The sequence below is a fragment of the Stegodyphus dumicola genome, chromosome 8, assembly GCF_044657685.1.
Source record: "Stegodyphus dumicola isolate Sdum_Otavi_A_Nest chromosome 8, ASM4465768v1".
Classification (NCBI taxonomy): domain Eukaryota; kingdom Metazoa; phylum Arthropoda; class Arachnida; order Araneae; family Eresidae; genus Stegodyphus; species Stegodyphus dumicola.
In genome coordinates, this window is record NC_140775.1 from 174,429,303 (window position 1) to 174,447,726 (window position 18,424).

Consider the following 18,424-nt stretch of genomic DNA (forward strand, 5'->3'; position numbering starts at 1 on the left):
TAACGATTGAGTGACACCAGCAGTATGGGGCCGAGCATTGTCATGGAGCAACACAATTCCTTTACTGAGCATTCACTGACTTCAACAGGAATCTTCAACAGGAACTGTCACAATTTGGTTTAAAACGTTTTCTCCCTCATCACTGTACCGCGTGGGAAATGTCAGAGCACTACCAAGTCGCTTTGTTTTGTGAACATCAGTGAACATTTTTGGAACCCATCGGGAACACAGTTTGCGATAATTCAAGCGGTCAGACACAATTTCGAACAAAACAGTACGTGAAATTTCTGGAAATGCCTCTGAAAGAGTTGTCATTGTCAGCGTCTGTTCTTGTGAATTGCTTCATCAACTTTCCTTACCAAATCATCGGTGACAACAGAAGGCCGACCACTCCGAGCCTCGGCGTGGACATTTGTTCGACCTGCATTAAACATTCTTACCCACTTTCTCACTATTCCATCACTTATCGCGTATTCACCGTAAACTTCTGTCACTTGACGATAAATTTCGGCCGGTTTAACATCCTCGCGTTCAAAAATTTAATCACGGCACGAATTTCACAGTCAGCGGGAGAACTAATTGTCTTAAACATTTTGAATGTGCACAGCAATTTGAAAACACAACATAGAGCAACCAAAATAGCGACAATTGAAAGTCAGTGAACAAAAAAGACTAGTGCGCATGCGCGGGACGCCTACCACAGCGCTGTGACGGCGCTAGAATGAAACGGTACTTAGTTTCCGAATACGCTACGTATATGTAGCAGAAAACCTTATTTCTTTCCAAAGAAGTTAAATTTGGCATGAGATTTTGACGAAAATGCAAGTGCAAATGCAAGTTCTACAAAAATACAAATTTTTAACTTACTTCAGAAGTAAGCCTTGTTAAATTACAAGTTTACAGTTTCTATCTATAATACAGTTTCTATCTATAATAGACGACCATTACGTTTTCCGTGCACCAACCTATTAGTACGCTTGTGCATAATATTCCATCCTCATTCACACGAAGATCCCCGTCGTTTCTTGAAGTTGATTGTTCTTATTGCTATTGTTGTAGTCGTTGAAATTAATTCTGTAATTATTTAATTCATAAAATATTTGTGAATTTGTATTTTTATTAAAAGTGATTATTTTTCTTATGAAATTTTTTCTTGTGCATTTATCATTATCGCACTAGTTGCTTTTACGACTAATAGGGCGACCAAAGCAAAACTTATAAATTCTATGTACAAGTGAAAAGAAATGGTATAAAAACATTTCAATATGAAAGAAATCAGTTCATTCTTTCCAAGCAACCAGCAATTCGTAAATAATTTTTTTGTTGCCAAACCAGAAAACAAAGTCTTTTGATACTTCAGGTTAATACGCATACGTCCGACGTCATAATTTAAATTTAATGCAATATAACAAATTTTTCTCTATATCAATAAAAGAACTAACGTGGAAATGACATACAGTGTCAGTTGTTCTAAACTGAAACCAAAAAGTTGCCAACAGCAACAACAAAGTTGCAATTTATTTAAAATGCTAACCTAAACGAAACGTTTTCGACATACAAAAATGTCATATACAATTGGGTGCTTTTTTTTAACGTCACAATATGACCTATATAATAATAATATATTTAATGCTTGGCATTGCTATTTTTAATTCCTATTTGTAAAACTTACAATTTTTTATTCACAAACTCTACGATTTGAAAGCGAGCAATGGCAACACTTTTCGAAATAAAGCAGATTTTTATCTCCAGCGCGAGAGATGTTGCCACGCGGGAAAATAAGTGCGAAAATTAGCTTTTTCAGAGTTTTTAATTAATATCTCGGCTGATTAAAGTCGTATGAAGATGAGAATGGTCGAAATGGCTTCCCACGAATTCTCGGAATCCGGAAGTATCTTTGTCAAAACTCAACTCCCCACCATTCCGAAGGAGATGATGTCTCAAGCAAACAAACCGACGCGCACAAATTTTAATAATATAGTTTCTACTCTTAAAAATGTACAAATAAAAAGCATAGTTCTGTTAATCAACTGCATTTAATTTTATTTTAATTTAGACATTATTCTCACTGGAATAAGCTGAGAAAAGAATGAAATCCTCAGTAGAATGAGTTTTTTACTTAGCGCCATATCAAATACGAACAAGAAAGAATAATTTTGGAAATATTTCCTTAAAAATTATCTCTTCAAAGCAAATACGTAAATCATAATCACTAAGCTTAAAGCCTACGGCCTCGGAAGCCAGCATTCCCAAAAAAAGTGTTTTAGCAATTGAGATGAGAAACAGAATTTCAAATTAAGAATATTTTATGTTCTCATTCAGACGTAAATAAAATTTCTAAAAACAGGTAAAAAAATGTATCAAATAAACATTCTTGAAATCAAGCAACCAGGAATCACATAGTATAGAAACCAAAAAAGTCGGACGGCGCCAAGTCCGGGCTGTACGGCGGGTGATCGAACTGCTCCCAATGAAACTGTCGAATTAACGATTGAGTGACACCAGCAGTATGGGGCCGAGCATTGTCATGGAGCAACACAATTCCTTTACTGAGCATTCACTGACTTCAACAGGAATCTTCAACAGGAACTGTCACAATTTGGTTTAAAACGTTTTCTCCCTCATCACTGTACCGCGTGGGAAATGTCAGAGCACTACCAAGTCGCTTTGTTTTGTGAACATCAGTGAACATTTTTGGAACCCATCGGGAACACAGTTTGCGATAATTCAAGCGGTCAGACACAATTTCGAACAAAACAGTACGTGAAATTTCTGGAAATGCCTCTGAAAGAGTTGTCATTGTCAGCGTCTGTTCTTGTGAATTGCTTCATCAACTTTCCTTACCAAATCATCGGTGACAACAGAAGGCCGACCACTCCGAGCCTCGGCGTGGACATTTGTTCGACCTGCATTAAACATTCTTACCCACTTTCTCACTATTCCATCACTTATCGCGTATTCACCGTAAACTTCTGTCACTTGACGATAAATTTCGGCCGGTTTAACATCCTCGCGTTCAAAAATTTAATCACGGCACGAATTTCACAGTCAGCGGGAGAACTAATTGTCTTAAACATTTTGAATGTGCACAGCAATTTGAAAACACAACATAGAGCAACCAAAATAGCGACAATTGAAAGTCAGTGAACAAAAAAGACTAGTGCGCATGCGCGGGACGCCTACCACAGCGCTGTGACGGCGCTAGAATGAAACGGTACTTAGTTTCCGAATACGCTACGTATATGTAGCAGAAAACCTTATTTCTTTCCAAAGAAGTTAAATTTGGCATGAGATTTTGACGAAAATGCAAGTGCAAATGCAAGTTCTACAAAAATACAAATTTTTAACTTACTTCAGAAGTAAGCCTTGTTAAATTACAAGTTTACAGTTTCTATCTATAATACAGTTTCTATCTATAATAGACGACCATTACGTTTTCCGTGCACCAACCTATTAGTACGCTTGTGCATAATATTCCATCCTCATTCACACGAAGATCCCCGTCGTTTCTTGAAGTTGATTGTTCTTATTGCTATTGTTGTAGTCGTTGAAATTAATTCTGTAATTATTTAATTCATAAAATATTTGTGAATTTGTATTTTTATTAAAAGTGATTATTTTTCTTATGAAATTTTTTCTTGTGCATTTATCATTATCGCACTAGTTGCTTTTACGACTTATAGGGCGACCAAAGCAAAACTTATAAATTCTATGTACAAGTGAAAAGAAATGGTATAAAAACATTTCAATATGAAAGAAATCAGTTCATTCTTTCCAAGCAACCAGCAATTCGTAAATAATTTTTTTGTTGCCAAACCAGAAAACAAAGTCTTTTGATACTTCAGGTTAATACGCATACGTCCGACGTCATAATTTAAATTTAATGCAATATAACAAATTTTTCTCTATATCAATAAAAGAACTAACGTGGAAATGACATACAGTGTCAGTTGTTCTAAACTGAAACCAAAAAGTTGCCAACAGCAACAACAAAGTTGCAATTTATTTAAAATGCTAACCTAAACGAAACGTTTTCGACATACAAAAATGTCATATACAATTGGGTGCTTTTTTTTAACGTCACAATATGACCTATATAATAATAATATATTTAATGCTTGGCATTGCTATTTTTAATTCCTATTTGTAAAACTTACAATTTTTTATTCACAAACTCTACGATTTGAAAGCGAGCAATGGCAACACTTTTCGAAATAAAGCAGATTTTTATCTCCAGCGCGAGAGATGTTGCCACGCGGGAAAATAAGTGCGAAAATTAGCTTTTTCAGAGTTTTTAATTAATATCTCGGCTGATTAAAGTCGTATGAAGATGAGAATGGTCGAAATGGCTTCCCACGAATTCTCGGAATCCGGAAGTATCTTTGTCAAAACTCAACTCCCCACCATTCCGAAGGAGATGATGTCTCAAGCAAACAAACCGACGCGCACAAATTTTAATAATATAGTTTCTACTCTTAAAAATGTACAAATAAAAAGCATAGTTCTGTTAATCAACTGCATTTAATTTTATTTTAATTTAGACATTATTCTCACTGGAATAAGCTGAGAAAAGAATGAAATCCTCAGTAGAATGAGTTTTTTACTTAGCGCCATATCAAATACGAACAAGAAAGAATAATTTTGGAAATATTTCCTTAAAAATTATCTCTTCAAAGCAAATACGTAAATCATAATCACTAAGCTTAAAGCCTACGGCCTCGGAAGCCAGCATTCCCAAAAAAAGTGTTTTAGCAATTGAGATGAGAAACAGAATTTCAAATTAAGAATATTTTATGTTCTCATTCAGACGTAAATAAAATTTCTAAAAACAGGTAAAAAAATGTATCAAATAAACATTCTTGAAATCAAGCAACCAGGAATCACATAGTATAGAAACCAAAAAAATTGCGAAATTACATTAGGCTAAGAATAAAAGTCTGGAATGCATTATTTTATTTTTCTTCACAAAAAAAGTTGCATTCATTTGCAATGCATTATTCCTTTTCCTCTTTGCAAAAAAATAAAGAAAGAAAGAGAAAAAAATCTGAAAGCTTTCAAGTTTTAGGCGTTTTTCTCATTTATAAACACATACACGTTTCGAGAATATTTGTTCTAACGCCACTTTGGGCTAAAAATATTAAATACAGCATATCTTTAGAATTTTCCATAGACAGTGTCGCGCGCTGGAGATACATGAAAATTTTCTGTTTCCTACAGTGTTGCCACTGTTCGCTTTGAAACTGTTCAGTTTTTTTAATCAAAATTTCTTTAAAGTTTTACAAAATGTGAAATAGACAATAAAACAAATTCCAAATTCAGGCTTCTAGGTGTCCATGTTCGGAAAGAGGACTATATTATTGAAAATGTTATGACTTTAGGTATCACTGGTTTTTTATAATGCGAGAAACATACACACATTCATGCAGATTTTTCATTTTTTAGTTTCTTTAAGTATAATACAGGGCGATAATGTTTGGTGGCAACAGTTTGAAAAGTGGCACACCGCATTTAAGTGATTCAACGCAAAATGCCAATAGCATTTCTGGGCTTACGCCCCTCTTTGGGCTAAATAAAACCTCTTTGCACTTTTTAGACGGAAGGATATTGGTCAAATTATAATTTTTGGATTTTACTAAAATTTTAATATGAACATGATAGCTGCTGGTACTATACAGGGACTTTTATAAATGAAGCAGAAATCTATATATATATGAGCGGCTTAAGTGTTTGTCGCCGATAGTTTATTGATTGCTAGCGTAACTGTAAATTGTTTTATTCCCCGTGCAGTGCAGTGCGTGACGAATGTTATGAAAAAGCTAAGTTGGAAAAATTATAAATACAAGAGCACGTGCATTTAACATTTAATAAATAAATTTAACATCTATATATAATAGAATTCGGAAATATGCAACCGCCGAAAACCGGCAACGATGAAACAAAAAATAAAATGAAATAAATAAATAACTTTATTATATGAGGCTTAAGTGTCTGTTTGTCGCCGATAGTTTATTGGTTGCTTGCGTAACTGTACTAGCCATTGGGGGTGAAGTTGCCACGGCACAGGTCTGCCGTTTCATTTGAGACGTAGACAATTTCCTGTAAAACTTGCCTTTCCTACGACCATCAATAAGTCTCAGGACCAAACACTTAAGCGTGTTGCCATTTTTTTACCTGATCCTGCATTTGGACACGGTCAACTTTATGTTGCCTGTTCAAGAGTTCGGAAAAGAACGGACGTAAAATTAAAAATAATGGATGGTCCTCTGCAAGGCGAGCTTAAAAATGATGGAAAGATCTACACAAGAAATGTTGTATACAAAGAGATCTTTGACATGTGAATTAACATTTTATTATTTAAATCTCCTTTATTTATTGAATTAGCGGTGGCTCTTAAGAAATGTACCGCCAGTGGTTTCCTTCATTGCACTCTACTTTAAGCAAATAAGCAAGTAGAAGAGGAAAACTCCGTGTGGCAGTAAGCAAAGGGGCGTCCTCGCTCCCTGCCCTGGGTAATTCAGTTTGAATTAGCAGACACCTTTGCACAAATCATTTTAATTACAATTTATAATACCTAGAACAGCGGTCATTTCGTATGACCGCCAGGCTTTCTCGCAATGTAATAAACGTTTTAGTTATGTAGATTATAAAGTTATGTAGAATTATAAAGCTTCAGTTCCATTAAAAGTTTTCTGAAAGCGTTGAAAAATGCCAATTTTAGTTCCGAAAACATTTAATAAGCATAATCTGCATATATAGATATTGCATTTTTTTAAGAAATACTGATCTGATTCTTTTAACGAATAATAATAAAAAAAATTCTCAGAATAAGCAACATTATTAAATAATTTTATGATTATTTAAAATAGGAATGTTTTACTCTGTAACATCTATATATCAATTATGTATGGATACGCATTTGTGTGTAGGTGCTGAATAGCAGTAGATTGTGTCCGAGGTCACGTGGAAAATAAATAAAAGGCTTTATGCTTCGAGCAATGGCAACAGTTGCCTAGTTCCGCTTCTAAATTCTTTCCGTACTTCGAATACGTATTTTTTATACGTATTGTATGTCTGTCTTTTTCCTAGGCATGATCCTACCTTTTTACTTTGCCAAGACAGAAAATGCAATGTTTTTATCTGGCAATACATCTCCTCTGACGTATAAACAAAACCTGATGTAAACGCCAGATGCCTTCCTTGTGCGGCTTATTAAATTATACATATTTTTTGCTGCAGCAGTAAACTGATATTAAATATCGTTACATATTTTTGCTATACTAAGTACAAAGTGTTATTACGTATGTAGTTAGATTTCGCTCGCTATTCATGGAAATTTAGTTCTTTTAATTTAACGTTGCCCTAACACGAATATTTTTGTCATTTAAAACTTTTCTGTAATTGGAAGTATATGACTACGACAAAGGGAGTGGGTATATATATCTATATATAGTTTGGTACTGTCGATTGCAATAAGAAAGGAGGTGCACAACTAGATGTTATAGCTGCCCATATAACAAATTTCAACATTATAAGGTTAATCGTTTTTGAGTGATGCCAGATATGAATATATGCATGCATAGGGACAAACGTACGTACAGATGTCACAAAAAAAATTCCTTTTGAATATATATTATATCCATTTTACAATATATGTTGGAGAAAGAAATCTTTCATTCTGTGCGTAAGCACAAAATTGACGCAAAAATCGTCCAAATGAATCTGAGAATAATCAAAACGAATATTTCCGCTGAATTTCAGATATACCCGAAATTTTTAGCGGTTACAATGCTTCCTTTCCTTCGTACACGGAAGTAAAAAGAATGAAATTTTTAGACTTCATTTCACTAAGTTGTTTCTCATTCATACGAGAAATTTAATTCAAAGAGCTTCTCCTCCAATCCTTCGTCTTCTTCTTTACCTGTTGTAATTTTGTGTCGTACTATTCAATTTCTAACATTTAATATTATTCCGAATATCATCTGTTTCATATGCTGCATCTGTTACTCTGATTTGTTGATTTATTATGTCTTTAGTTACAGAGATCGGCTACAATTTGTCATCCAGTGACGAGATGTGTATTAGGATTGATCCTTCATGATCTTTCATTATCAAAATCTAATATATTGATAGTCCTGTTATCACCCCTCCTGAAATTCTGACTGCAAATGTTCCTTCGAACATTCCACCGCTCAAAGTTTTAGAAGACGAAGAAGAGAAGAATCATGCATTTATACCAGTAATGCATTTTTAATTTGCTTAAAATCTTTTATTTTTACATTAATTAACGCTTATGTAATCGGGCCTAGGGTATTATAAAGTCAAAGGCTGGTATCACACATCCATTAATTTCAGACGAACAACTGTATCAAATAATTTTTCTATCTGCCTTACCACTGAAAGAAAAGACCATGATTTTTTTCCTTACTTTCGCAAAAAATTGCAAGCTGGTCGTTTTCAACAACCAATCAGCTATCAGCGTCGAATCTCCCGTCATCAGCATTCATTTGTATTGCAGACCAACTGGTTTCCCATACCATAAGAACACCAAAATTATACATGGTGATTGGCTGTTTCATACTATGTGATACGACCTTAAGAATTCGGCATATTTGATAATATGGAATTGGCAAAGTCCCAAGGAGACCAGATTGCACGACGTTTATTGTAGTGTTTAATAGTCAAGTTAACTTCAACAAATATGGCAGTCAGCGATAAAGATTTCATTATTCGTGTTCTTTAGAACATTGAATTTTTTATTTATTATTATTAATTATAGTGTTTTTGCTAGCAGAAACTGTGACGTATTTCCTTGATTTTTCATTTAGCGTAAGAAAATGTCCTGCGTTTATAAGTTATCATGTCCCTAGTGATGGACCATTAACAATTATAAATATCACATGCAATGATATCCGATCTCAAAAACAAACTATGCAAAAATAGGCCTGAAATATGCATAGAAATACTAAATAAAGTAATTTAGAAAAATGGGATATTTTTAAACATAAGAATTATATCATAAAACACATCTGTTACTGCACACAACAAATTACGTTTAAAAAAAAATTACGTTTATTAAAAATTACGTTAAAAAATTACGTTAAATTACGTTTTTAAAAAATTACGTTACATTATTCTAAGCATCAGACTAAGCAGTTGTTTAAAGACATTTCTACTTTTTTCAGCAGACCAATTAGATTTTTTGTTGGAGTAAATAATTGTTTAGAAACATTCGTATTTTTCACCTGGTATAAGAAAATGTCGGAAATTTTTATGGGATATGTCCCTGGAGATCAGCTAAATACAACTATGTTATCATTAAACCAAACACAACATCATAATTTTTATATCATTTTTCCATATTATTCTTCACCTGTTTGCAATGGCAACGGTTTCTTGAAAACAAATTCCAAACAAAAAAGAAATCTGAAAGCTTTCAAATCTTTTATTACGCCCAAAAGAACCTTTTTTTAACGTTTTGTGAATTACCTTTATTTATTAAATATGTTCTTCGCACTTAAACCATAAAATTCGATTCGACAGCAATATCACAAAATAATTTAAAAAGAGCACATCTTTAGCATTTCCGATACAAGTCTCGAGTATTGGAGATTTTTTTTTTTTTCCCCTCGTACAGTGCTGGCTCGCTTTAAAGTCATTAAGTTGTTAATCAAAAATCCGTTTAAAGTTTTACAAAATAGAAAATCAATAATAAAACCAATTCCAAATGTGGACATCTAGATTTCCATATTCGAGTGGAGGACTACGTTATTCAAAATTTGATGTCTTTAGTTACCATTGTTTCTTCACAGTGCGAGAAACATACATACATTCGTGCAAATTCTTCATTATTTAATTTCGTGAAATATAAAGCAGGATTCTAATATTCGGTGGCAACAATTTGAAAAGTGAAGCGCCGTTTATAGTAAACCAACGCAAAATTCCAAAACGAAATTAATAGCCCTTCTGGGCAAGTTACCCTTTTGGGGTAAAATAATAAATAATATAATTATATTTCTTTCTTGGCATAAAATGTCAGATCTAAAGCAACCGATGTCGAGTATATTAATCTACTTCGAATTCAGGCAAACGGGCTAGCTGCATGGACGTTTCCGTGGTTCTCCCATGTGTAAACGTGTATACGAGTGAGTTTCTCCTTCAAAGCTCCTCCACGAAAGCCTATTTTCCGTTAGACAGACAGCCCTCGAATTTTTTGCCATAATCAAATGAACCAAAGCATTTTATACATGCAACTGAGTCTAACTGACAAAGAACAAGATATAAAAACTAATAAATCCATGCTGTGGTGACAAGACAAAAGCCCAATGGACGAAAGCGCACGTGACAAAATCTCACAAAAAAACCCCCAATGTGATAATTTCCCACGCGGCAAATACCCAGACAGATAAAAGCGCACATTGATAAAAACCCACACAGATACCAGTAAAAGCCCACATTGATACAAGCCTACGTTGATAAAAGCCCACGCTGACAAAAACCCACACCGATGTATATGCTACGTTGAAATTATTTTTTTTTTCAGTTATACAAAATATATTCATGAAAAAAGATAAAATAATAAATTAATTAATTAAATTAAATTAATAAAAAATAATTAAACAATAAATTAAAGTAACGGAACACATTTTATTTTGGGCTCCGAATTAATTTTTCCTCCGAATCCTCCGAATTAAAATCCTATATGTATACAGAAGTGTATAGATATATGACTCAATCAAAACAAAATTAATATAAAAAACATATTGCGTAACTTCGTTATTATATTATATTTACGCGACAAAAGGCAGTATCCCTCGTATAAGTCATATAAAGGGAGGTGAAAGGGAATGTTGGTCACACTGCTTTTCTTTTCTTTTAATTATACAAAAGGCCCACTAGCAGCCAAGCGGTAAAGTCTCTGAACATTGGTAGTTCGGTCCAATGTTCAAAAGCCGCGAACGAGCCGGCTGCATGAGCCAGTTTCCCTTAAAAAGTTGCTCCACGAAAGCATCCTTGCCATGTAGTGCCTTAAGGTGGAACACGTAAATGATAATTTTACAAAATTATAAGGAGTATAAAATGCATATTTATATTCACCTTTACTGTTGCAGAAGCTATTCCCTGTAAAATTTTGTTTTTATGTGATTGGCAATGTGTATATCAATTAAATCTCTTTAGTTTATAACTGAATAAACTATGAAGTGTAAAACATTTAATTTTTGCCTCGTTGTGATAATATTATTAAAAACATTATTTTATCTATGGTTTAAAATTCAGATGAAAGAAAGGTTTCTTTAGCAGAATATTTTTATGATCAACACATAGTACATTTAATATTCATAGTAAATAGTTATAACTTTCGAAACTCCATTTTTTCCATTATCTAAAATTGCAATCACTTTTATTTCGAACTATGATTTTAATTAATTAAAAATATAAGCAGAGATAAATCGTAAAAAGCGCTATAAAAAATTAAACTTATTATTCAATAATTCATATAAATTTAATTTGTTTAATTTTCATGCAATATTTAATTGAATATCTCAGTTCGCATTTTGCAAAATGCAGAACTGAAGCGAGAGCTCTTATATTTGTTTACTTTCCATAAGATGACCCTACTAAATACTAATATGCTGTTTATTCTTCAATAACTTAAAATTATAGAGTATGTTTAATAACTCATTATTAATGATTTTATTATTCATTATTAATGATTTTACTTTCATAATTTTCTTTCGTTATTCATTAAAAATTTTGTGCTATAAATACCTTCTTTTCAGCTGAGGACTGGCATGACAAATTTATATTTTGATTTTGCATTTTAATCTTCAAATGAATTTTAATTGAGTAAAATATTAATGGCGGATCGCTGCCATTCACAAAAGAAGACAGATCCTTAGCTTCAATTTATTATTGAGATTCTTATTTCAGAATTCTCGTATTTTCATTAAAAAAATGTGGTAAGGTTTTGCACATTTTGAGCCAAAAAATATTTATTGGTAAATGGTAATAAATAAAGAAAGTGCATATGATAATGTTTCAATTAAAAAAAAGTGCTTAGTTTTTATCATAAAATTTTCATCAATAAATATAAATTCTTATATTGCAAAAATAAATGGCAGACGATTTCACTATTTAATATTATTGATATTATTAATGAATCATTGTATGTGGGATATTTTAAAGAAGATGGGTTTTTTTTTTTTTTTTTTTTTTTTTTTACAGGAATGACCAATTCATGAAATTTTATAGCGTTTCACATAGTGTAATATAAAGAAGAACTTTGATGGAATATTCAGATCTTTTCTTGAAAATTATCGAATTTCATTTTTATCCCATCGTAACTTAAAAAGCAGCACTGGTTTACAAAACTGGAGCAAACATTTTTATGGAAGCGCCCCCCCCCCCCTTCTAATTTTTTCAATATAGCATATCACTGAAGTAAATTAAATAACATATTTTATGAAAACACTTAATAATTCAACTTTTTTTTCATTTTAAGTTACTTAAATAGGAACACCTTTTATATGACTTGTTTTCATGATTTCTGCTTTTTGCTTATTAAGCATATATACTTTAAATCAGTGTATTGTTTTTATTGATTACAAACCATAATAAAATTAAATGAAATTAACTTAGTGTACTCAACGTTTATCAGTTTAATAATTAAACACATGAATTAAATGTAGAATTAAAAAATTCAGATTTCCCCATCGTTGAGGAAATCCCCCTTCACGCCAATCATAGAAGAAAACGTTACAACCCCTGCTTTATAACTGTCAAAATACCCATTTGAAAGAGATATCGCTATATCTGAGAATATCTAAGATATTAATAAAACGTAGAAATAAGTAATTCAGTTTTTTCCATCGTTGCGAAAACATTATTTTCTTTCTTTTCTTCGTTTTTTTCTTATTATACAGGAATTTTCCATCTCTGCTTTAAAACTATAAAAATACACATTTGTTAACGATAAAAATGCACATTCGATAACGATACCGTTCGCCAACGAAAGTAAGAAACAAAAGCCCAGTGTCTGACTAAGATAGACATGGAAACCGAAATATGATTTCTCCTTTTCCTACTTATGTATTTTATAACTAACTAATATATAACATTGTATAGTTTAAGTACTGCAGAAAGATTTGGAGGGGCCCTTGAAAATGGAGTCCTACTCATGTGCCCCTTTTGTCCTTGCATATATAAATTCCTGCTTGTTTTAGTTAACTTAAAACATATAGTATTGTTTGTCTAGAATATTTTACCTTAAAAGTTGTTCTCATTTTCAACAAACGCCCAGTGTCTGACTTAAGACAGACATGAAAACTAAAATATGATTGTTCCTTTTCATATTTATATATTTTATAACTAAAATAATATATAACATTTTGCATATTTTAAGTACTGTAGTAAGAAGATTTTGACGGCCCCTTGAAAATGGAGTCGTAATCATGTGCCCCTTTTGTCCTTGCATGAATAAATTCCAGCTTGCTTTAGACTTAACTTAAAACACGTATTGTTTATCTAGAACATTTTACCTTAAATGTTGTCTTCAGTTAGAATCTTTTAACATCTTAAATTCGGGGTAAAAATTTTAAAAGAAAGTCACAAAAAAAATTTCATTGCGACCTTTTATGTCACACTTCTGTTAAACATTCGGTAAAAAGCATTTCAATTTCAAATTTATTTCTCAAAGTCATTTGGAAACGGGAAAATATCCTTGGAAACCATAACTAACAAGTTAAAATTCAGAGATTACAAGTATTCATTCGCATGTAAATACAATTTTTAAGTTGAAATACACTAAAATGTATATATTAAGTACCCCCCTGAAATTAAATTGGCTCAATAAAAGCCGCATCGCACGCACTCAGAGTTACTCGGTTAACATTGCAGATTATTGACGGGGGGTGAAGGAGGTACACGCCACCCTGCAAAAACACAGCATGCCCTTTCTGCATTGAATAAAAGTTACAGTTTCGCGAGGTTCATAGATAAAATTCAAGGATTTATCTCTTTTTCCAAAATAAAAACATGCATAAAAGTAAGTGGACTTACATTTTTTATCATGTGTGGTCTTCAGTTGGAGATTTCTGCAGTTACGCCGTTACATAATCATCCGCGCACTGCACATTATTCAAGAATTTTAGCACTGAAAAGTTTTGCACACCGGATTTAAATTTTGCACCACAGCATTCAATTTCATCAAATAAAAGGTCCCACATGCAAGGGTATTGCATTACATGCACCACAGTTCCATGTCCATTAAGTTAATACACACCTTCCTGCAGTTCACACGGCCCCACTATTGTTATCTGAGTTTTGTTCACATTTAGGTGTATTTAGGGGTACATTTTATATAAAGATGCAATGCTTATGCCTTCACCAGACCAGTGTCAGATCGAACTGTTAGCTGTTTCCCGCACTTGGCAACTGAGGATGTATGCAAGAAGCTGTCCTCGCTGCGGAAAGGAAGCGATGGTGCTGCCATCTAGTGATAGGTTGCGAAAGAATTTGACGGCTAAGGTTTACGAGATTTTTGTATATGCAGAAAAGATCTGGAATCGTAGCTAATTTTTAGAACTGGAAAGAAAATATTTTCAAAAATTTCTTTTTTTAGCAGTATATTAAATATCCGTAATATTCAGTGTTATTACTTAATATTTTAAGTGATTCAATTTGTGAAACTTAAATCAAACTTTTGAAAGTTTAGCATTGTTCTGAAATAAATTTACAAAATTAATAATGCTTACATTTTTTAAACTATGGACAGTATAAAATGCAATTATGAACGATGAAAAATTAGGTACACTGTCCACTTAAGAATGGGATATATCAAAACACTTCAAAACACCATATTAAAATACCTTCGAAACAATATATCAAAACACCGATTGAGAATAAAATTAATTTTAGGCGAAAAAGAGTTTGAAAAATTCATTTTCATATGTAATCCAGAATTAACAATTATCCTTATTATTCAATAGCTAAATTTATTCTCAATAATTATTAAAGTTAAATGGATATTTTGTTGAATAATTTAATTAGCATAATGTTGTATATCTGTGTAGAAAATATAAATTGCTCCGTATAATGCTGCTTGGCAATCGGTTACAAAGCAGGATTTCATTACATTTTATAGGGTGATACTATTGGATGAAGAACCATCAGGAATATATAATCGCATTAAAAAATAATCTACCCTTAAAATTCTTTTAAAATCTACTATTTTAGACCAAGAGCAAGCGGTTATTTTGTAGCGAAGTACATAATACGTAAGATTAAAACTATCTTTCATAAATTACAATAAAAGGTTCAAATATATATAAAAATATCCTTTAAAATTACACGAATTATATGTATCATAAATAATTTCAAAATAAGAAATGTATGCATTAGGAAATTGCAACACCTGTAAGCGGGGTGAGTGATAAATACCCTTTTAGCGAAAAGTAACAATTGCAAAAGAAATGCAAAAATTAGTGCATAAAAGTAATACAAAATACCTCAGTGATTTAATGAGATTTTCTGCTGATCGTATTATCATGCATCCTAAATTTACTTAAAATACAACTTTTTTTTTTTAATGCTTGTTGATTTTTATATCATCCTGTGTCATTCAGTTAGTAACCAGCGTAATTTTTTACTTTCAAAAACAAATTAAAGATCTCAGGATCTTTAAATGCGAAAAATCGCAAATTGTCAAGATGACTGAAATGATAGCACGTTAATGATAAATGCCGCAGTAGCATAATATAACTGTAATCAAAAAAAAAAAAAATAGAAATGCTAGTATAAAAGTGTTTCTCATACCAAAAACCCTCAGTGATTTTATGCATCTTCCTGTTAACAGTTATAGCGTATGTTGTTTTAAGTTTATTGGAATAGTGCTTTAAGTGTTTAAATTTAATGAAATGGTAACTTTAAGCCTACTGAGTTTTGTGCCATGCTTTATAGTATTTTTTACTTGTTAATTATAATTATTTCTCTTTTTTTTATCCTACATCTCGTTTTTTATAAAAACAACAGCTATAATTATCAAATATCCACAAACAGAGCAATAATTAGCGTTTAGGTATATTTTTCAACCTTTTGATTAATGCATGAGAGTGTAAGAGTTCACAGCTCGTTTCAAAACTCAAAACTCTGCTGAATCGCCCCTTTGAGCATGAGAAAATTTAACAGAGCGAGACTTTTAAAAAGTTAGTTGCATTGTTCAAACGTAAATCTTATTATTATTTCTTTTCACGAACTTTCATGGTTTGCTGCCCTCGTCCCTCAAAACTTGCGTGAACTTCTGCAGCAATTTTGAACAGAACAAAAACGTTTTGAAATCTTCTTTTGCTTGTTATATAAATTCTGACTCACTGAATATATCAAACTTCTCGCCTTGTAAGGAATAATATTGACCCCGGTGTCAGCTGTCGTGGTGTAAGTGATTAACACGTCCATTGAACAAATTGGAAAATTCATGGTTAGAGCACTGGCAAAGATGCTCTTTATGCATCACATTTCTGTTACGAAATGCCTGATTATCTCTATCTAGAGCTAAAATGCAGTGCATCCCATTTCTGTTACGAAATGCCTGATTATCTAGAGCTAAAATGCAATGGATTATAATTCATCATCAAGTGGATTTAGGCAACTGAATCACCTACATCTTACCCACTCGCCCTTTAAGCAAGGGAGAATGTAAAAGGCCGTTCCCACTGGGGTTTATGAGCTAACGAAGACAACTGACATAGCCAACCCATCTCCAAAACCAGTTTTTTCCACTGGTCAGCAAGTTGAAAAATCTGAACTGCAGGCACAGGGGAGTTACTTGGCACATGGAACTGATTCCGTTAGCTCAAATGAACCGAGTGGGAGCGGTCCTTAAGGATTTATCATGTTTCCCTGTACGTGTTCTCGTAAGTTAAGTGGTTGAAGAGCCCAGCAAGCAAACTGGAAGTTCCGTGGCTCAAATCTCGTCAAAGGCACAGTTAATTTATCACTTTTCCTGCTTTCAAAAATCTGAATGTCTCTACATGCTAAAGGCTTAATTAAAAATTTTAATCACCTTTTCCAAAGTTTTAATCAATTTTAGCTTAATTAACTTCAAAATTTTCATCAAAATTTTAATAATTTAAAAAATTTTGAATCATGCGTAATTTATCACTGTCAAGTACATATTAGCTAATCAAAAAAGCAAAATAACACAGCGGCAGATAAAAACAAGGACCATTTGTTAAATTCAACAAGGAGGTGCTTCACAAACCAAAAAAAGTCATAAAAGGAGAAAGCACTTCTCCATTTTCTAACAATACATATACTGGATCTATGTAAAAATAAATAAGAATTTGGCACCAAGAACCAATTGAGTCAATATAGAGCCATAGGCAAGGCATTCTTTCAAAACAATCCTAATTTTCTTTGTTTATATGCAAGGGAAACAAGACAATTGAACAGTTATTAGATTATTCGAGAGACACCTGAAAATCTGGTACTGTAGACATTGGCTTTATTGGCTTAAAGGGTTATTATATCTTCGTTAACATTTACCTATCATCTTGGCACTTCCTGTTAACTTCTGGCAACCAGGCAATATGAGACTGCTCAGTTCTTTTTATTACTGACTTTCACTGTATCTATTTTAGTCTTGCTTTACTGTTGTAGGTAATTTTTCATCAAATTTTGCACTCCATCTTAAAAACAATTAGTTTTTTGAAGCAGGAAACGGGATAAATTAGTTTACACCCTTCCTGGGATTCGAGCCTCGGATTTTCCAGTTACCAACTGGGACACAATGATTACTTACACCACGAAAGAACGCAGTTGTAAATTTGTATCGTATTAAGGAGTTTTTGAATATGTTACCTTCTACTTTTATGAAATAAAGTTTTGATACTAAATGTCTATTTATTTTCATTCTTTTTAATAGAGCCATGGGAAAGAAAAGTAATTTAAGGTTTGAAGAGATAAATGCAATTCTATAGGAGCTATTGAAAAACTTTAAAAATGAAATATTAAGTATGGTATTCTAGCATCTGTCCTTCAAAAAAACATGTCACAAAAATTTACATTTTGTAGTTTACAGTGCAAAAACCTAAACATTCACATTTTATTACGGAAGGTTTTAGTAGCCCATCTTGGAAAAAAAATACATTTTACATTTAAGATGAATTTTAACATATATTTTAGCTTTTCCATAAATAAATTTTCAAATCTCTTTCGATATGCCATTTAATTCTGAGCTTCGTGCTAAAAGCTAAAAGCACAAAAAACAAACAATTATCCAGTTAAAACATGCTTATCATATGACTCAAGCATTAAACGCCTTCCATCAGCAAACCTGTCTGGTCAGCATACTTCATCCTGTCCCTCCATTACGCCAGACAAATTTGCCACCTCGTGTCTCAATGTAAAACTTCCAGATACAAATGAATTT

At 32.5% G+C, this 18,424-nt stretch overlaps 1 protein-coding gene across 1 annotated transcript in view; it reads right to left on the reverse strand.

Moving 5' to 3' along the window:
* Positions 1-14,415, reverse strand: part of LOC118180851 (sodium/calcium exchanger 3-like) — a 1,002,905-nt gene extending 988,490 nt beyond the window's left edge. Inside the window, exon 1 of the mRNA XM_085822774.1 lies at positions 14,056-14,415. The gene's annotated coding sequence lies outside the window, so the exon portion shown is untranslated. The remainder of the gene's footprint in view (positions 1-14,055) is intronic.
* Between the last annotated feature and the right edge of the window lie 4,009 nt (positions 14,416-18,424).